The 24,812-nt window shown below is 41.2% G+C and overlaps 1 pseudogene; it reads right to left on the minus strand.

Moving 5' to 3' along the window:
• Positions 1-9,016: 9,016 nt before the first annotated feature.
• Positions 9,017-24,812, minus strand: part of LOC140709544 (large ribosomal subunit protein uL14-like) — a 38,094-nt pseudogene continuing 22,298 nt past the window's right edge.

Here is a 24,812-nt window from a genome sequence, read left to right on the forward strand (position 1 = left end):
TACTAAAAATACAAACAAATTAGCCGGGTGTGGTGGCGGGTGCCTGGGTGTGGTGGCGGGTGCCTGTAGACTCAGATACTTGAGAGGCTGAGGCAGGAGAATGGTGTGAACCCAGGATGCAGAGCTTGCAGTGAGCCAAGATCGGGCCACTGCACTCCAGCCTGGGTGACAGAGGAAGACTCTGTCTCAAAAAACAACAAAAAAAGAATGTTGTGGGGGTTTTGGGGGGGGGTTGTTTGGTTGGTTGGTTATTTGTTTGTTTAGAGACAAGATCTTGCTATGTTCCCCAGGCTGGACTCAAACGATCCTCCCACCTCAGCCTCCCAAAAAAATACTGCATCTTTCACATGAGAATTTCATCTCCTGCTTTTAAGAAACAGAATGAAAGTCACATTCTTTTTTCTTTCTTTTTTTTTTTCTTTTTCTTTGAGACAGGGTCTTTTTCTCTGTCACTCAGATTAGAGTGCAGTGGCACAATTATGGCTCACTGCAACCTTGACCTCCCCAGCTCAAGTGATCCTCCCACCTTAGCCTCCCAAGTTGCTGGGACTACAGGCACAAACCACCATGCCCAGATAATTTTATTTTGTTTTGTTTTGAGACAGAATCTTGATCTGTTGCCCAGGCTGGAGTGCAATGGCGCAATCCCAGCTCACTGCAACCTCTGCCTCCCAGGTTCAAGCAATTCTCCTGCCTCAGCCTCCTGAGTAGCTGGGCTAATTTTTGTATTTTTAGTATTTTTAGTAGAGACAGGGTTTCACCATGTTGGCCAGGCTAGTCTTGAACTCCTGATCTCAAGTGATCATCCTGCCTCAGCCTCCCAAAGTGCTGGGATTAAAGGCGTGAGCCACCGCACCCGGCCTTTTTTTTTTTTTTTTTTTTTTTTTTTGTAGAGATAAGGTCTTGCCATGTGTTGCCCTGGCTGGTCTTGAACTCCTGAGTTCAAATGATCCTCCAGCCTCGACCTCCCAAAGTGCTTGGATTAATTACAGCCATGAGCCACCACACCCAGCCAGGGGTGTCATATTCTTAACCCCTTCAATATAAATAGACAACTCACAAAAGAGAAAATACCAATAACTAATAAACATAAAAGGAGAATCTATTTCTCAACAGTTTAGTAAAAAAAAAAAAAAAAAAATTTGAGACAGGGTCTCACTCTGTCTCTGTTGCCCAGGCTGTAGTGCAGTGGTGTGATGATGGCTCACTGCAACCTCAACCTCCCAGGTTCAGGTGACTCTCCCATGTGTCTCCTGGGTAGCTGGAACTACAGATGCACCCACCACACCTGGCTAATTTTTTGGATTTTTCATAGAGATAGGGTTTTACCATGTTGCCCAGGCTAATCTCAAACTCCTGGGCTCAAGCAGTCTGCTCACTTCAGCCTCCCAAAATGCCAAGATTACAGTGTGAGCCACTGACTGCAGCCCAAAAAATTTGTTTTACCTTTTATTTTTTATTTTTTTATAGAGATAGAGTCTCACTATGTTGCCCAGGCTGGTCTCAAACCCCTGGCTTCAAGCAATCTTTCCACTTCAGCCTCCCAAAGCACTGGCATTACAGGCATGAGCCACCACACCCAGCCAAGTCAAAAAATTTTTGCATTGAGAATATCACATATTGACAACAGATAGTTTCATGCTTTGCTCATGAGAGTATAAATTGGAAAAGCAATTTTAAGAATTTATTTATTATTATTTTATTTTTGAGACAAAGTCTCACTCTGTCACCCAGGCTGGAGTGCAATGGCGTGATCTCGGCTCATTGCAACCTCCACCTTGCAGGTTCAAGCGATTCTCCTGCCTTAGCTGCCCAAGTAGCTGGGATTACAGGCATGGGCCACCACGCCCAGTTAATTTTTGTATTTTTAGTAGAGACAGGGATTCGTCATATAGGCCAGGCTGGTCTTGAACACCTGACCTCAGGTGATCTGCCTGCCTCAGCCTCCAGAAGTGCTGGGATTACAGATGTGAGGCACTGTGCCCAGCCTGGAAAAGCAATTTTAGAGAGCAATTTAGCAATGTCCTACTGAAAGGACAGGCAAACCCCAAAATTGGGGCTTAGCCTGGGAGGGTCCTTGGCTTCACCCAGGAAAGAATTGAAGGATGAGCTGGTGGTGTTAAACAGCAACTTTTATTGAAGCAGCAGTGTAAAGCAGCAGCAGAGGTACTGCAGTTGTGGAGCAGGGCTACCCCATAGGCAGTGTGCCCAGAAGAGCAGTTCAGAGGTAGTTCATCGGTCACAGTTACACCTGCTTTTAATTACATGCACATTAAGGGGGAGTTGGTGCAGAAATTTTTAGGAAAAGCATGGTAACTTCCAGGTCATTGAGTCATTGCTATGGAAAGGGATGGTAACTTCTGAGTGTTGCCATGGCAATGGTAAACTGACATGGCACACTGGTGAGCATATCTTATGGAAAGCTGCTTCCACCCTGGCCCTGTTTAAGCTAGTCCTCAATTTGGTCTGGTATCCAAGCCCTTCCTCCAGAGTTGAGTCCCACCTCCTACCTCACTATCACAACTAAACTCCTATGTGCCTTATGGCCCAGCAATACTACCTCAGTATCTCTCCTACAGAAACCCTCACACATGTGCCTGAGACGATAGGTACAAGGGTGGACACTGCAGCATAGTTGGTAACAGCAAAAAACTGGAAGCAAGTTAAATGTTCACCAATACGGAAATGTTTAAATAATCCATAGTATATTCATAGTGTGGAATATTATACATCAGATTTTAAAATTAGCAAGTGCTAGCTGTTCAACACACATAGAAGCTGATATGACATTGACTTTTGAGAAAAGAATTTGACGGGCAAGGAGACAGGGGTCAATTCTCAAATCTCTCTCTCAAGCTGGGGTCTGGGGCAGGTTTTATGGGCAAAGGGGAACAATGGAGGATATAGGAAGATGAAATAAGGTGTGACCTGACTGGGTTCATGCAAAGAAGCAGTAGTCTGATGAGATCATGCAATGAGGTGATGTTGGGTCTTCGGCTTTTAGAAAAGTCCATACTCCAACCAAACAGGGCAACCCTTGCTTTTTAATCTGGTCTCTGTTGCTTGGTCCATGCACTTAGATTCTGCCTGTGGTTGGCTTTTTCATTCCAGCTGGTTCTGAGGTCAGGACCTGGGCCTGCTTGATTCTTCTGGCCATACTCAGGTTAGGTGACTTGCAACCTGGGGGTCCTTAGGAGCTGAAAAACAACTCATCATTTTGTTACATTTATTGTTGACAAAGTTGAACCAGATTGTATAGTTCCAGGGTTACATATGGTTACACTGAAAGATCTTTAAGGCATACTGAGAAAGGCGAGATAGAAAATATAGTGTGCTACTTGTTAAGGGTGCAGGGTCTTTACTGCAAATTGTCAGGTTCTTGGCATTTTGAACAGAGAATTGGACAAAATGCACAGCAAAGCAAGAAAAGAATTAAGCAACGAAAGCAGAGATTTATTGGAAATGAAAGTACACTTCACAGGGTAGGAGTAGCTGGAGCAGTGACTCAAGGGCCCTGATTGCGGGATCTTCTAGGGTCCAATTACCCTCCAGAGGTTTTCCATAGGCCATTTGGTGGATACCTCATGCAAATAAAGTAGTGGCCAACGATCAGTCTGATTGGTTGCAAAAAGCAACCAATCAAAGGCTAAAGTGAAATTACAACGTTACACTCCTATGCAAACATCTGATTGGTTGCACAAAGCAACCAATCAGAGGTACTTTCCATTTTCCATCTGCCAGGCTGAAAGTGGGGGGCAGGGGTGGTTTGCAAAGGGTTTGCCTTTGGTCCTTTTCATACTTAGGTGTTGAAAGTTGGGGTTTTCCTTTTTAGTTCTAGGAAGTCAACATGAATTGGCCTTAGGTTCCCTGCCTCCAGACCCTATTTTGCCCCACTACTGTTTATATATTTAAAGCTTTTTTTTCATTTATATATTTACCTATTATTTTATTTTGTTTCCTTTTTTTTTTTTTTTTTTTTATGGTAGAGATGGTGGCATCTCACTACATTGCCCTGCTGGTCTCGAACTCCTGGCCTCGTGATCTTCCTGCCTTGGCCTCTAAAGTTTTAAAATAATAAAACTTCTATTTTTCTATGTACATATATTTATGTTATGTGAATATATGGTCTAGAAGGACAACTTCAAACTTTTATAAGAGATTACCTCTGGGGAGAGGAATGATCCAACATAGCTGGTAGCCTATATAATACCTTTGTGAGAACTTTTTAATGGTTACCTTTCTTCCAGACAATTTACTGCCATCTGCTGGAAAATTATCATTTAAAAATGTCAAATGTACTACCCTGTGAATAGTGACCCCTAGGGTTGCTCATGGCACAACTTGCACATAGTCTGTGGCCTTTGAGGATGTTCCTTGAGACTGAGATCAAGTTTTATTCTGAGGGCTATACAAAATAAGTCAATTTGACCACATGGATAAACACTAGCTTTCAATGTGTTAAAATTTATTTTGTAACATTTCTACATAAAAAAGCAGCTAAGTTTTGGAGAGGTGAGTATCGTGGGTTAAATTGTGAGTTATGTCACTGGCAAAATCAGAGACTCACTACTTCCAAGTGCAGGGAGGATTGAGCAGCAGCAACTGGGTACTAAACAAGACAAGTTACCTCTCAGGTCCTTCCTTTCGAATAGCAGGAATGCAGTATATTCTTGCATAATAAAGTATTTCTCAGTACCGGGTGTCCGTTTTCTTCCCTTCATGTTTCAAATCATGTTTTGGAGGGAGGAAGAATTGGTAAAGTAGTTGCAGCAATTGCTTCTGGCAGTTTACAATATTTTTGAAATATTGCTCTACTTCTATATTTGAGTCCTTATGGACACACCATAACCTACCTTAATAGGTAGACAAGATTGAAAACCTAACTTAGCAGTATGCACCTGCAACAATATAGCTGAGTCTTAGCCAATCCCAGCACCTGTACTTTAACTACTCATGGCTGTTGAGTGTTCAAACTATGTTTAAATAAGGCAAATGCCAAGCTGTAACCAATCCAGCTGCTTCTGTACCTCACCTGCAATTTGTGTACATCACTTTCCTTTTTTGTCTATAAATTTGCTCTGACCACAAGGCATCCCTGGAGTCTCTGAATCTGCTGTGATTCTGGGGGCTGCCCAATTCGCAAATCATTCATTGCTCAATTAAACTCCTTTAAATTTAATTCAGCTGAAGTTTTTAACAATGTTCAAATTGTGAATAATTTTATTTGTATGAAAATATAAGGGCAAAACGAAAACTTCCTCTTCATCCTTAGAAAGTTCACTGAAAAATCAACTCACAAAAACCAGATTAAGCCAGGTGTGGTGGCTCACACCTATCATGCTAGCACTTTGGGAGGCTGAGGTGGGAGGATCCCTTCAGGCCAGGAGTTCAAGGCCAGCTTGGGCAACATAGTGAGACCTCGTCTCTACAAGAAGTTTTTAAAAATTTTCCAGGCTTGGTGGCACATGCCTTGGTCCCAGCTACTCAGGAGGCTGAAGCAGAAGAGCCCAGGAGTTTGAGGTTACAGTGAGCTATGACCATACCACTGCACGCCAGCTTGGGCAACAAAGTGAAATCCCATTTCTTTTTTTATTATTGTTATTTTTCTTTTTTCAGACCCCAGTGTGTCCAGAGTTGGTTCCTTCCAGTGGGTTCATGGTCTCGCTGACTTCAAGAATGAAGCCAGAGGCCGGGCACAGGGGCTCATGCCTGTAATCTCTGTACTTGGGGAGGCCGAGGCAGGCGGATCACATGAGGTGGGGAGTTCGAGACCAGCCTGACCAACATGGAGAAACCCCCGTCTCTACTAAAAATAAAAAATTAGCCAGGTGTGGTGCTGCATGCCTGTAATCCCAACTACTCAGGAAGGTGAGGCAGGATAATTGCATGAACCCAGGAGGCGGAAGTTGCGGTGAGCCGAGATCGTGCCATTGCACTCCAGTCTGGGCAACAAGAGTGAAACTCTGTCTCAAAAAACAAAAAAAAGAATGAAGCTGCGGACCTTCATGATGAGTGTTACAGCTCTTAAAAATAGCACAGACCCAAAGAATGAGCCATAGCCAGGCTTATTAGGAAGAGCGAAAGAACAAAGCTTCCACAGCATAGAAGAGGACCCAAGCAGGTTGCCACTGCTGGCTTGGGGGTGGGGAGTGGCCAGGTTTTGTTCTCTTATTGGCCCCGCCCATGTTCCATTTCTGTCCTATCAGAGTGCCCTTTTTTCAATCCTCCCCGTGATTGGCTACTTTTAGAATCCTGCTGATTGGTGCATTTTACAGAGTGCTGATTGGTGCGTTTTACAGAGCACTGATTGGTGCATTTTACAATCCTCTTGCTAGATACAGAGCACTGATTGGTGTGTTTTCTGATTGGTGCATTTTACAGTCTCTCTTGCTAGCTACAGAGCACTAATTGGTGTGTTTTACAATCCTCTTGTAAGACAGAAAAGTTCTCCAAGTTCCCACTAGACCCAGGAAGTCCAGCTGTCTTCACCTCTCACCAGCTCTTAAAAAAAAAAAAAAGGGCAGAAATTGGAGTAAAGGCATACAAATGTATTATTGTATATACAGGTGAGAATCACAAAGTGATTGCCCAGTATCCCAATGGGGCCCAAATACTTACATAGCTATTTCTTCTTCTTCTTCTTCTTCTTCTTTTTTTTTTTTTTTTTTTTTTTGAGACAGTGTCTGGCTGCGTCACCCAGGCTGGAGGGCAGTGGCGTGATATCCGCAACCTCCATCTCCTGGGTTCAAACAATTATCCCTGGCTCATCCTCCCAACTAGCTGGGATTGCAGGTGCCTGCCACCACACTGGGCTAATTTTTGTATTTTTAGTAGAGATGGGGTTTTGCCATATTGGTCAGGCTGCTCTCAAACTTCTGACCTCAGGTGATCCACCCTCCTGAGCATCCCAAAGTGCTGGGATTACAGGCATGAGCCACCTCACCCAGCCTTATATAGACTTATTTTTAGAAAGGAATGAGGAGATGGAAAAGTGTGGGCTATTTTAGGGGGCTAGTAAATGATTTTTAGGAACACTCAATGGACATGAAGAACATACAATGGCCTAGGACAAAGCCTGTTGGGTCCACAGGGCAAAAAAATGGTTTGTGACAAAAGTCTGTCTGGGTTTGTTGAGAGACTTTAGTCTTTCTTCCTGTGATAAGAGTTCAGTTAATGAAAAATCAGGGACGGACCAGAGGTCGTTGTTTTCTTCTTTGGCAGATCTGAACTCTAGTCAGACAAAGGAATTTTAGAGAACAACTTCATCCTGCCTTTGGAAGGGATAGAGGATTGAGAGACTGTGGCAGGGGGAGGAAGCAGTGGGGGTGGGGAACAATTGTTCTCCTTGGTTGGTCCTTCAGATCTTCATGTAGATAGGGGAAAAGTCTCTTCTAGCATCTGTTGATCTCTACAGGACTTTAATTCAAAATATTCATTATACCAGGGAGCCACATTTGGAGGTGAAGTTTCCTGTGCACTCAAATATTAAGTAACCAGGCCTGGTGGCTCACACCTGTAATCCCAGCACTTTGGAAGGCCAGTGCAGGAAGATCACTTGAGCCCAGATGTTCGAGATCAACCTGAGCAACATAGTAAGACTCCATCTCTACCAAAATTATAAACATTAGCTGCGCATGCTGGCATATGCCTGCAGTCCCAGCTACTTGGGAGGCTGAGGTGGGAGGCTCACTAGAGCCCAGGAGGTTGAGGCTGCAGTGAGTTGTGATTGTGCCACTGCACTCCAACCCAGGTGACAGAACAAGACTGCTCAAAAAATTAAAAAATAATATTTCATTACATTTTTAAAACATCAGCCAGGCGTGGTGGCTCAAGCCTATAATCCCAGTACTTTGTTGCCCTCCAGCCTGGGCGACAGAGTGAGACTCTGTCTCAAAAAATAATAATAATAATAACACATAAATAAATAAATAATTTCTTTGCTTTTATTTTTTCTTTCTTATTTTGAGATAGAGTTTCACTCTTGTTACCGAGGCTGGAGTGCAATGGCGCCATCTTGGCTCACTGTAACCTCCGCCTGTGGGTTCAAGCGATTCTCCCACCTCAGCCTCCCAAGTAGCTGGGATTACAGGTGCCCGCCACCATGGCCGGCTGATTTTTTGTATTTTTAGTAAAGACAGTGTTTCACCATGTTGGCCAGTCTGTTCTCGAAATACTGACCTCAGGTGATCCTCCTGCCTTGGCCTTCCAAAGTGCTGGGATTACAGACATGAGCCACTGTGCCTGTCCCTAAATAATTTATTTTCAATATTTTATGTTTAGGCTGGGCACGGTGGCTCGTGCCTGTAATCCCAGCACTTTGGGAGGCCAAGGTGGGCGGATCGCCTGAAGTCAGGAGTTTGAGACTGGCCTGGCCAACATGATGAAACCCCATCTCTACTAAAAATACAAAAAAATTAGCCGGGTTGGTGGCACGCGCCTGTAGTTCCAGCTACTCGGGAGGCTGAGACAGGAGAATCGCTTGAACCTGGGAGGGGGAGGTTGCAATGAGCCAGGATCTCACCACTGCACTCCAACCTGCAACCTGGGCTACAAGAGCAAAACTTCGTCTCAAAAACAAACAAACAAACAACAACAACAAAAAAAAACAAAGAAAGAAAGAAAAAAGAAAAGAAAAAAGAAATCTGGTGGGGCGTGGTGGCTCACTCCTGTAATCCTAGCACTTTGGGAGACCGAGGCTGGTGGATCACCTGAGGTAAGGAGTTCAAGACCAGCCTGGCTAACATGATGAAACCCTGTCTCTACAAAAATACAAAAATTAGCCGGGCATGATGGCGGGTGCCTGTAATCCCAGATACTCGGGAGGCTGAGGCAGGAGAATTGCTTGAATCCAGGAGGCAGAGGTTGCAGTGAGCCGAGATCACACCACTGCCCTCCAGCCTAGGCAACAGAGCAAGACTCCATCTCACAAAAAAAAAAAAAAAAAAAAAGAAGAAGAAGAAAAGAAAAGTCTATTAAATAAGATTTATTTTTGCTTTTTAATTTTTTCTCAAGAAACACACCTCTGCCTTCATGTTTTAATTAAATTTATTTATTTATTTGTTTGTTTATTTTTGAGGGGGCAGAGGACAAACACTTGTTAATGGGTTTTAAGATTTTTTTTTTTACAACTATAACAGATAATCATGCAATGCTGCCAGTATTGAACCCAATCTGGGGCCACAAGTCTGCACACTCCTTTGCTACTGGTCCTGTAATGGCAGAACCTTTCATCTCGTCTTTATTTTTTATTATGACCTGCATTATCTTCAAAATAAAGAAACACTCCATCTTTTCTCCATATGACTTTCGTTGTCAAATGACCGCTGCTGGATGTACCTTTTTTCTGAGCTCTGGTTTGTCTTTCTTGACTGTGGCCATCCCCATGTCACCCACACTGGCAGGGAAGTCTGTTCATCCGTCCCTGATCCTCTTCACGGAGATGATATACGGATTTTTGGCTCCTGTGTTCTCAGCACCGTTGAGTAGGGATCCTACCAGAAGACCCGAGGAAATCCAGAATTTCGCACCAGAGGACTCACCATATCCTCGCTTTGACGTCTTCAACGCCAGAAAGAAGGAAAAAGGCAATTGACTTATCTTTTTTTAGAAACAGGGTCTGTCTCCCAGACTGGAGTGCAGTAGCTCAAACACAGTTCACTGCAGCCTTCACCTCCTGGGCTCAAGCAATCCTTCCACCTCAGCCTCTTGAGTAGCTGGGACCACAGACATGCACCACCACACCTAAGTTAATTTTTTTTTTTTTTTGTAGAGATGAAGGTATTGCCATGTTGCCAGGCTGATCTCAAACTCCTGGGCTCATGCGATCATCCCACTTCGACCTCCCGAAGCACTGGGATTACAGGTGTGAGCCTCCATGCTCAACCTAGCATTTTAATTTTGATAGGTGATATTGAATGTGTTAGAAGATGAATAACTTGGATAACGCATATGGAACTTTTGATTAAAATATATTCAAATTTTGTTCATTTGACTCTAGCTACATCTTATTTTTAATACTTTAGATATTTACTGTTGATAGAAGACAAATTATGTCAAAATCTTGATAACAAAATTAATGATTTAGACAAAATAAAATTAATAAAAATAACTTTATGGAATAAATATATAATAATTTTGAATTACGAATGAATTTACCACTCTTGTAAAAACACCAGTCCATCAACAGAACACCCAGACATGCCCAATAATAAAGAAACTCTGTAATCTTTGATATTTTTCCAAACATAAAAACACGAGTATGAATGTATTTTTCAATTTTGACATTATGAAGTTAGATCTGTCAAAGTAGGGGAATAGAATATATTTAACTTCACAGTTTGTCAGTTTGATTTATATCTTGTAAATATTTAGTCATTTGAAATACAACTCTCGGCCGGGTGTGGTGGCTCACGCCTGTAATCCAGCACTTTGGGAGGCCGAGGTGGGTGACCCACCAGAGGTCAGGAGTTCGAGACCAGCCTGGCCAACATGGTGAAACCCTGTCTCTACTAAAAATATACAAAATTAGCTGGGCGTGGTGATGGACGCCTGTAATCCCAGCTACTTGGGAGACTGAGGCAGGAGAATTGCTTGAACCTGGGTGGTGGAGGTTGCAGTGAGCCGAGATCACCCCACTGCATTCCAGCCTGGGTGACAGAGTGAGACTCCATCTCAAAAAAAAAAGAAATACAACTCTCATGCCAGGTATAGTGGCTCATACCTATAATCCCAGCACTTGGGGAGGCCGAGGCAGGTGGGTCACTTGAGACCCGGAGTTCGAGACCAGCTTCGCCAACATGGCAAAACCCCATCTCTATGAAAAATCAAAAAATTAGCCCAGCGTGGTGGCATGTGCCTAAAGTCTCAGCTACTCAGGAGGCTGAGGCAGGAGAATCGCTTGAACCCGGGAGGCAGAGGTTGCAGCGAGCCAAGATCGTGCCACTGCACTCCAGCCTGGGTGACAGAATGAGACTCCATCTTGAAAAAAAGAAAAAGAAAAAGAAAAGAAAAAGAAATGCATCTCCATTTTACATTTGGCCCAGGACCTATAAATGTTAGGGGCACATTTATGAATATATACATATATATTTTTTAATATCACATGATAAATATCATTTCAAGATACATCATAGATCTAAATATGAAAGGTAAAACTATCTTTTAGTTGAGAAATTAGAATGCTGTTTGCTGAATATAGGCAAAAAGTTTTTTAAACAGCATAAAAAGCATTAAACATCAGGAAAATCTGATAAATTGGACTACATTAAAAGTAAGTAGTTCTGTTCATCAGGACACATTAAGAGAGTGAAAAAATTAAGAGTGGGAGAAATATTTTCAATATATACATCTGACAAGCTACTTGTATCTAGAACATATAAACAACTCCTTAAAATCAATTGTTTTAAAAAGCCAGAAAACTCAATAGAAAAATGGGCCAAGCCTTGAATTTCCCATAAGATATCCAAATAAATAAGAAATATATAAACATATAAAATAATATTCAATTTTGTTAGTTATCAGTGAAATATACAGTAAAACCACTGACACAGCTGGGCAGTGTGGCTCACACCTGTAATCTCAGCACTTTGGGACACTGAAGCAAGATTACTTAAGCCCAGGATTTTGAGACCAGCCTGGCCAACATGAAGAGACACCCTCTCTACAAAAAAGTTTAAAAATTAGCTGGGCATGGTGGTGCACACCTATGATCCCAGCTACTCAAGAAGCTGACGTGGGAGGATTGCTTGAGCCCAGGAGGTCAAGGCAGCAGTGAGCTGTATTCACACCACTGCACTCCAGCCACGATGACAGAGAAGAAACTGTCTCAAGAAACAAAAAACAAACAAAAAACACTGACCAGAATAAAACTAGTAATACTAAATTTTGCTGAGGATGTGGAGCAACTAGAACTCTCATAATTCACTTTTGGGTTTTTTGTTTGTTTGTTTTGTTTTTGAGACAGAGTTTCACTCTTTCTGCCCAGGCTGGAGTGCAGTGGCATGATCTGGGCTCACTGCAACCTCCACCTCCCAGGTTCAAGCAATTCTCCTGTCTCAGCTTCCTGAGTAGCTGGGATTACAGCCACCTGCCACCACACCTGGCTAATTAGTTGTATTTTTAGTAGAGATGGGGTTTCGTCACGTTGACCAGGCTAGTCTTGAAGTTGACCAGGCTAGTCTTGAACTCCTGACCTCAGGTGAGCCACCTGCCTCGGCCTCCCAAAGTGCTGGAATTACAGGTATGAGCCACCGCACCCGGTCTCATAATTCACTTTGGAAAATCATTTGTATTATTTACTATGGACACATCCCCTGTGGACCAGTGAATGCACTTCTGGATGTATAACCAGGAGAAATGCACCTGCACATATATATTTCCAAATAGCATGTATAAGAATGTTCCTAGCAACAATATGCATAATATCCCCAAACTATCAGTGACGCAAATGCTCATCAACATCAGGAGAGATAAGTAAATTATGGAATATTCACACAACACTAGGAGTGAACTTACACCAATTGCTGTACACAACAATATGGATGACTCGTAAGCATGATGTTTAGTGAAAGAAGCCAAATGCCAAAGAGTATATAAAATACTAAACAGGCAGAACTCCCTAGAATCACCACTGAGGTTCAGTCTGTGGTTCTGCTGGACCTGACAATGGTCTTAGCCTCCCTGCGTGAGATTATGCTTTCATTGCCTCACTGTTTGGCAAGTTTCTTTTCACTGCCTCTCAAGTATCACTGGAAAATACACATAGAGCTTCAAGGATTTCCCTGCTCAACATTTACATGAGCATGAACTACAGCAAAAATTTGAGCAGTATGACTTCCATGAGCGTTTTCATTCACCACAGGTGGACTTTTCCCTGGGCCAGCATGAACTGACTTTACAGCCCTGTAAAGCATGCTTGAGCCAACAATAAATGATTTTATGTGACTGACTCCATCATAGTGGAACAAATGGCCTTCATGAGCAAATTTTCTGCCATCCCAACTAGATGCGACTCTTACATTAATTACTGCACAGTGCATTTTTCTCATTGAACACCATCTTGTATGCAGTTTCTTGAGCTGCTGCCAAGCTGCCCTGGCCTCTGATCCAGAGACACAATTGATGACACCCTACTGTTGGTTATGGAGGTATCATCGTTATTATTCATTTATTATTACTAGGGGCAGCAGTGGGCGCACCTTTCTGAAACTGGTCAAAAGGAAAATAATGTAGAATGGAAAAAGACTTGGGAATTGGGTGGGATATAGTGAGAATGTCTTTTGTGTATATGACTCACTCCTTTTGGAAAAAAGGAAATTCGAATATGATAGTTTGATATTTTGTCTGTATAAAAATATGTCATGTTGAAACATCAATATCAGCTGCAACTAGCTGGGATCAAAAAAATTGTCATCTTTGGGTCACATACTATAATAACAGATAACATATAGTCTTTTTAGCCTCAACATCCCAATCACGTTTGTTTGTTTGTTTGTTTTTGGAAACAGTCTCACTCTCTCACCCAGGCTGGAGTGCAGTGGCAGGATCTCGGTTCACTGCAACCTCCACCTCCCGGGTTCAAGCGATTCTCCTGCCTCAGCCTCCCAAGTAGCTGGGATGACAGGTGCCCACCACCACGTCCAGCTAATTTTTGTATTCTTTAGTAGAGACAGATCACAAGGTCAGGAGATCCAGACCATCCTGGCTAACATGATGAAACCCCATCTCTACTAAAAATACAAAAAATTAGTCGGGCATGGTGGCAGGCACCTGTGTTCCCAGCCACTCGGGAGTCTGAGGCAGGAGAATCACTTGAACCCAGGAGGTGGAGGTTGCAGTGAACTGATATATATATATATATGCATGTATATGTAGGGGAAAGGATATTTCCACACTTTTCTTGAAAATGTGGAATGTTATAGCATCTTTTGAAACAGCAATTTATCGGCCGGGTCCGGTGGCTCACGCCTGTAATCCCAGCACTTTGGGAGGCCAAGACGGGCGGATCACAAGGTCAGGAGATCGAGACCATCCTGGCTAACACGGTGAAACCCCGACTCTACTAAAATACAAAAAAAATTAGCCAGGCGTGGTGGCGGGTGCCTGTAGTCCCAATTATTCAGGAGGCTGAGGCAGGAGAATGGCGTAAACCCGGGAGGCGGAGCTTGCAGTGAGCCGCGATGAGGCCACCGCACTCCAGCCTGGGTGACAGAGCGAGACTCCGTCTCAAAAAAAAAAAAAAAGAAAAAACAATTTAGCAACATTTACTACAATTAAAAGTACATACATCCTTCAAACCCAAAAGTCCACTTCTTAGAATCTATATAAAAAGAACTTTATAAGGAAATTTTACTAAAGGATGGTGACTGTTTATAGGAGCCAAGAACCAAAAAAAAAAAAAAAAAAAAAGAACTCCTATCAACACAGAATGCCTGTATAGGTTGCATTTTATCCACACCATGAAATATTTCACAGCCATTCAGACTAATTAATTAGCACTCCATCAGTTGACTTGAGGAATTTTCATGATTGTAAAATGAAAGGTAAGGTACAGCCGGGCGCGGTGGCTCACGCCTGTAATCCCAGTACTTTGCGAGGCTGAAATGGGTGGATCATCTGCGGTCGGGAGTTCAAGACCAGCCTGGCCAACATGGCGAAACCCCACCTTTATTAAAAATACAAAAAAATTAGCCAGGCGTCGTGGTGGGCACCTGTAACCCCAGCTACTCGGGAGGCTGAGGGAGGAGAATAACTTGAACCCGGGAGGCGGAGGTTGCATTGAGCCTAGATAGTGCCACTGTACTCCAGCCTGGGCTACAGAGCGAGACTTTGTTTCCAAAAAAAAGGTAAGGTAAAAAAACTGTGTATGATCCAATTTTGGATAGCATACAGAGACACATACATTTTAAAAACTGCATGTGTGTATATATATGTATACATGTTTATGTGTGTTTATATATGTATACATAATTATACATATGTATTTCTATATACACAATATATATTTTTATGATCACATGTATACAAAGAAGAATATGAAAGGGCATATTAACTAGGTAGTTAATATAGCTTATCTAGAAGTAAAGATGGGAGTGTGTGAAGTGTTCATGTTGTGGACATGTTACCAGTGGACGCCATCCAAGTTACTCGAGTTACTGGCAGTGCATCTGTACGGATCCCCAGCAACTTCAGTGCTTGCCTCCCCAGAAGAAAGAATTTGACTGAGAGACATAAAACAGAAAAAGGGACGAGGCAAGTTTCAGAGCAGGAGTGGAAGTTTATTTTAAAAGGCTTTAGAACAAGAAAGAAAGGAAGGTGTGTTTGGAACAGACCCAGGAAGGCACATGAAGTTTAAAGAGCCAAGTGCCCCATTTAACCGTGATCCTAGGACTTTATAGGCTCACCTCTTTCCCATGATTCTTCCCTTAGGGTGGGCTTTCCACATGTGCAGAGCTCTTCTCAACCTTGGGAAGTGAGCACATGCAGTGTGCTTAGGAAGCTGTACCTATGACCACGTGAGACTTTCTTCCCTTTTTCCGGTGGAGTGTACCCAGAAGGTCATATTTTGCCATTTCATGTCTTAGTGCACATGCCCAAGAAGTTTCTTCCCCCTGACATCTGCATTCAATTAACACTTTTTTTTTTTTTTTTTCTTGAGACGGTTTCGCTCTTGTTGCCCAGGCTGGAGTGCAATGGCGCAATCTCGGCTCACTGCAACCTCTGCTTCCAGGTTCAGGTCATTCTTCTGCCTCACCCTCCTGAGTAGCTGGGATTACAGGCACTTGCCACCACACCCGGCTAATTTTTTTGTACTTTTAGTATAGCTGGGGTTTCACGACGTTGACCAGGCTGATCTCAAACTCCCAACCTCAGGTGATCTGCCAGCCTCAGCCTCCCAAAGTGCTGGGATTACAGGTGTGAGCCACCACACCCAGCCCACTTAACACTTTTAATGTTAATAGCTGTGGATCATCAGGAGATTATTAGTGTTACTTAGTAACACCAAGTAACACCACATATTTGAGGTGATGGATATCCTATTACCCAGATCTGATCAGTGATACACATTACATGCTTGTACCAAAATATTGCATGCACCCCACAAATATGTATAACCATTATGTATCCATAAGCATAAAAAATAAAATAAAATAAATACCATTTTAAAATTATGCCTTATTGCCATGCTCAGGACAGAACGGGCTACTGATAATGTGCTCACTGATTGATTGAGAAGTAATATTGTAGAATGTTTTGGTGTTAAAGAATCATATTCCACTTTTTAATTATAAAGAGAAAAATGGTAACTTTACAGTGGAGAAATGTGAGAGATAGAACCTTACCCAAGTAATCAAAATTTACATCACCCGGGAGACAACGTCTTGCCATAATCGACCCCAAGAAGATGCAGTGAAAAGGGCACATCGTTGCTTGCGTGGTGTTCCTGCCAAAAATGAAAAACCTCCATCTAATCACAAGGAAACACCAGACAAACCCAAACTGAGGGACAGTCTGCAAGATATCTGACCAGTAGTAAGCCACAGAAAAGCTGAGACACTGTCACAGATTAAGACTGAGCAAATGTGACACTACATGCAATGTGGGATCTTGGATTGGATCCTGGACCTGAAAAAGGACATCTATGGGAAAAGTTGAGAAATTCTAATGAGGTTTGTAGATTAGTCAGTAGTATTATAACCAAGTTAATTTCCTGGCTTGGATACTATGGTTATGAAGATGTTAACTTTAGGGGAAGCTAGATGAAGGCTCTATGAGAATACTGCACTATTTTTGCACCTTGTCTATAAGTGTAAAATTACTTCAAAATAAAACGTTAAATAAGATTTATGAGTTTGGTTTTCAACTTGAGTGAGGATCCAAACAACGAAAGCAGCTACCGTGAACCAAAACGAATAAAGTACGCTCCATTCTTGTTACTCGCGGTAGCTGTGTTCTACATGGTTGCTGCGAATAGTGAATTAGCGAATACTAAAGCATTGCTCCTAGGGGAAATACAGGGTTCATTTCCTAAAAGCCTCTGGCCACATTTTTGTCAACTGATCAATGCACAACATTGTTTTATGTGTGTTTCTGTTTAAAGACATCCTATTTAATATGTACTGTTGATTCATTAACAATGAACTCATAGCTAAAAGCCCTGTAACTCATGCCTGAATGAAGTTTATTAGCCACATGTTTTCTTCATCAGGCACATCACAACCTTCTTATGCTTAGGAACTCTAGCCAGCACTTCAACATTACACTTGGGAGTCATTTTAAACAGCAAAATCATCAACAGAAAGCATACAAATGCAAAGAACAGTGGCATCGGGTGACACACATTTTTTGCCACTCTGCACATGTCCATAAATGATTACAGAAGCTCAGCAAGTGTTAATTTGGGGATTTCAAATACATTTTAGTGAGTGGGCTAACTCACAATGTGGAATCTATGGATAATGAGGATTGACTGTACCTAGAAACACGCACAATGATTGTGAACTTCTTGGCAGTCACCTTGAGTCAATAAGAAATAAGTATAATGATACTTGCATTTGAAATGATAAAGGAAATTCTTGAAAGATTAGCAACTTAGTAAGTAACTTAGTTCTATCTCATTTTAGGGTCTTTTTCCTCATTCTGGCTACACTAAGGATTTTTCTAGTACCCTGGCTTCATCAATGCTAACGATATTTGTCTCCTTTCCATTTTAGTCATCAGTAAACACAGCCACAACCTGAACTTCAGTATCAGTATCCCCAACTGCTTCACCTTCAGGAAGTCCCTTCTTAATTGCCACATATCCCACTCTCCACTTCTATTGAATCTATTCAACTTCCATTTAAGGCCTAAAACCAAAAACTCCTACTTATTCCCCCAGCCAGTCACTCTCTTCTAGCTGTGCTTTATTTAGTCAGTAATACTTGGGAAGTTATTTTGATGATGCTTTCACTAGCACCCCACAATCCACTATCGTTTGATCTTTTACAAGTTTTTATCTTCCAAACTTCGATCGCGGTAATCAGTTTATTTTTTGTGTGTCCATTGCTGGTCTGCCAACTATTTCTGCAAAAATTCACAAACACATATTGTTTAAATGCAAAATAAATTAATTTACCTAATCAACCTTCAACAAGTCTTCATTGTTCTTATTCTTATTGATCTACTTAAAATCCAATTGCACAGACAGGATCTGCCAAATATCCCCTCCTTTCTACACACACTGCCAACACTCTATTTCAGACTGATACATAGATCACCTGAGCCTATGGTAATAAGTTCCTAACTAGTCTCTTCACATCCTGTCCTGTCCACTTTATAAGCTAATTAATCATCTAAAGTAGACAGTTAATCAACCTACATGCTCCCCATAGCTACCTGGCAAAAGTTCAACCACCTTTACATGGCATTCAAATTCTTCTACGAACTGACTTCAGATTACTTGTAAAGCCTTTTCTTCTACTAAACCTATTTGCAAACTATGTCTCAGCCCAAATAGACTATTTGCATTCTTGAAGACGTCCTATTTCTCTCTAATCAAGTCCCCTGTCTGCACTTTTCTCTTTATGTGGAATATTTTGCCCCCTCATCTCTGTCCATCAAAACTTTACCTGTTCTTCAAGCCCCAATATAAAGTACATCTCTCCCTGAAGCCTACTCTGATTCTACAATTGGAAATAGTCTCTTCCTTGGATTCACTACAGCACTGTGGAACTGCAGTTAATGCATTTGTATTTGTAATTATTTTATTCTTCACACCACATTTCAAGATCGTTGAGGGCAGGAAATACCATTTCAATCTTGCATTTACCACAGCACCTAGCATAAATGCTCAGTAAAGTACTATTTAATACATGAATGAATAAATGTGCCTCCCGTATGCTTAATATGTATACATATGTAATATATAATGTATAGATAGATACATTTACATGTAACCTCTGTATAACAGTTAAAATTGAACAAGGTACAACACATTGTCAATGGACCATATTATTGGTAGATTAAAACTGGCAGTAGACATAGGAAAAAAAGAGAAAACAAGAGTGGTAAATTAAGAATTATTTGACAGGCCAAAATAAAATTGATTGGGAAAACCTACGTGTGATTAACTATTATAATATTAACTTTTTAGGCAGGGTTGTATTGAAATCTTCCCAGATACAGAAATTTATGTACTTTATTCCTAGGAATCCAAAAGAAAACATAAGAATAAACATATTCAATGAATCTTAAATTGAATAGACATTGCTAGACACAGTTAATACTATAATAGCACATCGCTTAACTTGAAGGACTTTTCAATTTTGATTAAATGAAAAAAGTAACTCATTCTTTATTCTCTATTCCATTTGCACAGTGAATACTAACAAAATAAATTGCCATCATTACCATCACTATCAACATCATCATAAAATGTATTTCTTAGTGAAAAAAAACTTCAAAAACTATACTAAGAGACGTAGCTCTGTAGGAAGCTACAACTGTAAAAGCTTAGTAACATCAAAGCAAAGCAATTTATCAATTTCATGACTATGATGGTTTTATTTACATCTAATGAACAATATAGAAAAGGGTATATCAAGGCCCAGCCATTTAACAATGGACATTTCTCCCCAGTAAGTTTTGTTTTGTTGCAGGAAAATTCAACGTGATTACTCTAAAATTTAAAAAAATTAAGTAATGAAAATAAGTCAGTTCTGTACTGATAAGCATTACAATATTTCTTCCTGAGGTATTTTCTACATATTTATGGTGTAACGAACCCTTTAATATCTGGTGATTCCCAACATGCTAAGGTAACTTTTCAAAAGCTAAGCTTCAGTTGCAGCCTAGTGTCATTGGCTGTTGAACGTGTTTCAGACTGGATCATGTGCACTGAAGCAACAGCAGAATGAAAGGTAAAAATTCCGTAGATGCTAAAATAAACCTCTACGGAACTTATGCGGAGGGCATAAAGGTGACCGGAGATTAACATTTCCTAAATCAGAGACTTGTGAAAAATTGCTTGCCAGAAGAAAATTTTGTTCAAGTGAACACACACTTATTGAGCACCTATTCCGAGTCAACCTGGGAATAAAAGGATGGTTAACATGGTGTCTATCCAATCAAATAATTCAAAAAACTATCACAAAATAGACATATACAACACTGAGTATTATATGCTATGATATGTTAGTTGTTTAAACAAAGTGTTATGTGAAAACAGAAGAAAGAGTTGTCTAAGGGAGGGGAGAAGGAAACAGAGAAAAAGGCTAGTCTTTGACCTAGGCTTCAGAGGACACAGACAGCCCAAACAAACATATCCTCAACCTTGAGTGTAGCCTTCAATAGGAATCCAAGTTTTAGGATAATTCCAAAGCATGATATATGAAAGTGATTGAGATTAAAGATATATCATAAATATCTGAAGTGATGAGTATGCTAACTAGCCTGATTTGATCATTCCACATGTATAGGTATCAAGACATTCCATCGTATTCCATAAGTATATACAACTATTTGTCAATTTAAAATAAAACAAAACTTAGAAAAGATAAATCATAGGCAGAATGCGTGATGAGACACTGAATGAAGTTAACAAAATGAATTATGTTTATGGGGATGGTATTCTCGCTTAATAAACCTTAAGACCCTGCAAGATAAGGAATATATTATTGGGTGTGGTGGCTCACCTCTGTAATCTCAGCACTCTGGGAAGCAAAGGTGAGAGGATTGCTTGAGCCTAAGAGTTCAAGATCAGCCTGGGCAACAAAATGAGACCCCATCTCTCCAAAAGAAGAAGAAGAAGAAGAAGAAGAAGAAGAAGAAGAAGAAGAAGAAGAAGAAGAAGAAGAAGAAGAAGAAGAAGAAGAAGAAGAAGAAGAAGAAGAAAGAAGAAGAAGGAGGAGGAGGAGGAGGAGGAGGAGGAGGAGGAGGAGGAGGAGGAGGAGAAGAAGAAGAAGAAGAAGAAGAAGAAGAAGAAGAAGATGATTAGCTGGGCATGGTGGTGCACACCTGTAGTCCCAGGTACCTGGGAGGCTGAAGTGGGAGGATCCACTGAGCACGAGAGTTGGAGGCTACAGTAAGCCCTGATCACACCACTGCACTCTGGCCTGGGAAACACAATGAAATGCTGTCTCAAAACAAAAAAACAAAAAAACAAAAAAACACAGAAAGGAATATATGCTACAGTCCATATTGAATTTATTGTCAGAAGCGCCCCTGAGAGATGTCGTCATCTGATACAGAAGAGGTTGGGAGTGACTTACTGGGGCTTTTAGCATTTACAGGTGACTCTTCAACATGGGTTTGAGCTTCATGAGTCCATGTATAAGCAGATTGCCTTCCGTCTCTGCTACCCCTGAGATAGCAAGACCAACCACTCCTCTTCCTCTGCCCCTCAGGCTACCCAACCTGAAGATGACAAGAACGAAGACCTTTATGATGACACACTTCCACTTAATGGATAGTAAATATATTGTCTCTTCTTTATGATTTTTTAAATAACATGTTCTCATCTGTAGCTTACTTTATTGTAAGACTCTAGTATATAATACAGATAACATACAAAATATATGTTAGTCAACTGTTTATGTTATTGGTAAAGCTTCCAGTCAACAGTGGGCTATTAGTAGCTATGTTATACTTGGATTTTCAACTGTGTGGGGGTTGCTGCCCCTAACTCCTGAGTTGTTCAAGGGTTGGCTGTGCTATACAGAGACAGTAGAAAAATGATCAGATTTTAAGAAATACTTTAGCTTAAGGATAAGCAACATAATCAATTGTGCCATGGGTTGCCAAGCTATGGGCTGCCAGAAAGTAATCCATCATATTTAGAAGGGTTTTCTCCTCAGTACTAAATAGAAAAGATTTCCAAATAATAAATCAGGATTCTGGAAGCAGAGAGCACGATGGCTGGGCCCTATCAGCAAGCCTCAGACAGAATTCCTTGCTACCACCATTTTCATCAGAACAGACCAGCATCCAGACACCTCCTCTGAAAACAGAGTGGCCTGAAGTTTATCCTATACTACCTTAGAAACACAATCTATAGATAATTGGATTATCTATACCTTCTTAATAGGTATAATTTAGCTACATTCTTTTAACCACTGTATGCAAGACTTGGGCAAATAATCAGCTGAGAAGCCCTAAGCCCTCTGAAAGCAAGATCTTTTGACTGTCCCTATATTTACTTGTAAGAGGCCCAAGGCCATGTATGAAGGAGATTCAATTAAAAAAAAATTTAAATCAACAGCAACAATAAAAACAGCTTTGATTTTTGATCCCAGATAGGCCATTCGAAGTATTACCTGATGTGGAAAGCCTAACATGCTTGCACAACATAGAGGGTAAAAAATAGTTCTTTTCTTGTTTGTGTTTTTGAGACGGAGTCTCACTCTGTCGCCCAGGCTAGAGTGCAGGGCCGCGATCTTGGCTCACTGCAATTGCCGCCTCCCAGGTTCACGCCATTTTCCTGCCTCAGCCTCCCAAGTAGCTGGGATTACAGGCACCCGCCACCACGCCCGGCTAATTTTTTGTATTTTTAGTAGAGATGGGGTTTCACCGTGTTAGCCAGGATGGTCTTGATCTCCTGACCCCGTGAACTGCCTGCCTCGGCCTCCCAAAGTGTTGGGATTACAGGCATGAGCCACCGCGCCCAGCCAAGGGTAAAAAAGAGTTCTTAAAAAAGTTGTCTTTGAGGGTGGGAGTTGGGGTGAAAGATAAAAGACCACACATTGGGTACAATATACACTGCTCGGGTGACGGGTGCACCAGGATCTCAGAAATCACCACTAAAGAACTTATCCTTGTAACCAAAAACTACCTGTTCCCCCAAAACTATTGAAATTTTTAAAAAGAGTTGTCTTTGCTAACAGTCCTGGGGAAGGAATTTTTTATGAAAATATTGACATTCCTCCCAATGCTTCATTTGTCTAGATAAATGTAGCCCACAGCACAAAAATATGTTCTTAGGTCGGGCACAGTGGCTCATGCCTGTAATCCCAGTACTTTGGGACGCCGAGGCAGACGGATCAGTTGAGGTCAGGAGTTCGAGACCAGCCTGGCCAACATGGTGGAACTTCATTTCTACCAAAAATATAAAAAATTAGCCAGGTGTGATGGTGGGCGCCTGTAGTCCCAGCTACTCAGGAGGCTGAGGCAAGAGAAATGCTTCAACCCAGGAGGCGGAGGTTGCAGTGAGCCAAGATTGTGCCACTACACTGGGCGAAAGAGCAAGACTCTGTCTCAAAACAAACAAGCAACACCAAAACTACATTCTTAATCAAGTTGAAATGCACAGTGATGATGCTTTATTTATCATGCTTGCATTTTTCTAGCAATTTTTATTTTTCTATCATTCCCAACATTTTTCATTTTCCATGTGCCTGGGATAGAATGTGGAATTAAAATAAAAATTAAACCAAATCTCTATCTAAGAGCTTTCTTGAAGTATGACAAAGGTTTAGGGACAACGCATTTGTAATTCGCTGATGGCAGGAAAACTAATTCACTACTGGGGAATTCTGACATCTAAAATCTACATATTGACATGCCGGAGGGGAATGAGAGAGAATGTCTATGATTTTAATATACTTAACCTATTTAGAAAAAAAGTCACTTGAATCATCCTGGCTCACTTTCCTTAGCATTAGTCAGACTGCATTTCCTTAAGCCTGCGAGTGTGTTTCGATGTAAATAAACTATGTAGTTCACTTGGGGATAAAAGTCACAGTATTTAGAGATTATAAAGACCTATTAGATCATCCGGTCTGGCCCACAAGAGATAGTCCCTAGATAGGGAACATAACCGTTGATCTTTGCCAAGAAGCCGAGAAGAAACAGTTGGTAAAAATATTTTCCATACTTTTTTTTTTTTTTTCATTTTAACTTATCTAACGGTGCTTCAGTCACTTCCCAAGTGAAATGATCATGAAACAGCTCAACTTATCGAGAAGATGCAAAGTTTAACTTATCTGAATTGACAATGTTCCACACTCCTCCATTTGTTAAAGAAATGCTCTTGTTTGCAAAATGTGAACAGTGAAGAATCTGCTCTTTGAACTAGTCAGGCAGTTTCCTTTCAGTCAAGAAAGTCAAAAGGCAAGTTGCCTCTCACTGGTTTTCTTAACCTACTTTCACTAGTTTCATAGAAATTAGAGATTAAAAGAGGAATTTGTACAGAATAGAAAATGAATATGATACATTTACAACTTACCGCTTTACAAACCAAAGTATTTTCCATTTTCATTTTCTGTATTACGTAAAATATGAAATATTATTGAAACTTGAAGTATACAGAAGTTTGGCATTAGGGTAAAAGTCAAAGTGACTCAGCAATATGAACCTTAAGAAATAAGAATTTCCTTAAGAATTTCCAGAGTCAGTATGATAGTTGTATCATAAGAGATTATATTCCATCAGAAATGCTGTTGAAAAAAAAAATAATGTGACCCTTGACTTCTTAAAGTCTATATCCTAAAGGCTGGGTACAGTGGCTCAAGCCTGTAATCCCAGCACTGTGGGAGGCCAAGGCAAGCAGATCACCTGGGGTCAGGAGTTTGAGACCAGCTGGGCCAACATGGCAAAAACCCATCTCTACTAAAAATACAAATATTAGCTGGGCGTGGTGGCAGGTGCCTGTAATCCCAGCTACTTGGGAGGCTGAGGTGAGAGAATTGCTTGAACCCGGGAGGTGGAGGTTGCAACGAGCCGAGATCGTGCCACTGCACTCCGGCCTGAGCTACAAGAGCAACACTCCCTCTCTAAATAAATAAATAGTAAAGATACCTATTCTGGTCACTATTTCATTTATTCCCTAGTTCTTAAAT

Source organism: Chlorocebus sabaeus, chromosome 21 (genome assembly GCF_047675955.1).
Source record: "Chlorocebus sabaeus isolate Y175 chromosome 21, mChlSab1.0.hap1, whole genome shotgun sequence".
In the NCBI taxonomy this organism is placed as follows: domain Eukaryota; kingdom Metazoa; phylum Chordata; class Mammalia; order Primates; family Cercopithecidae; genus Chlorocebus; species Chlorocebus sabaeus.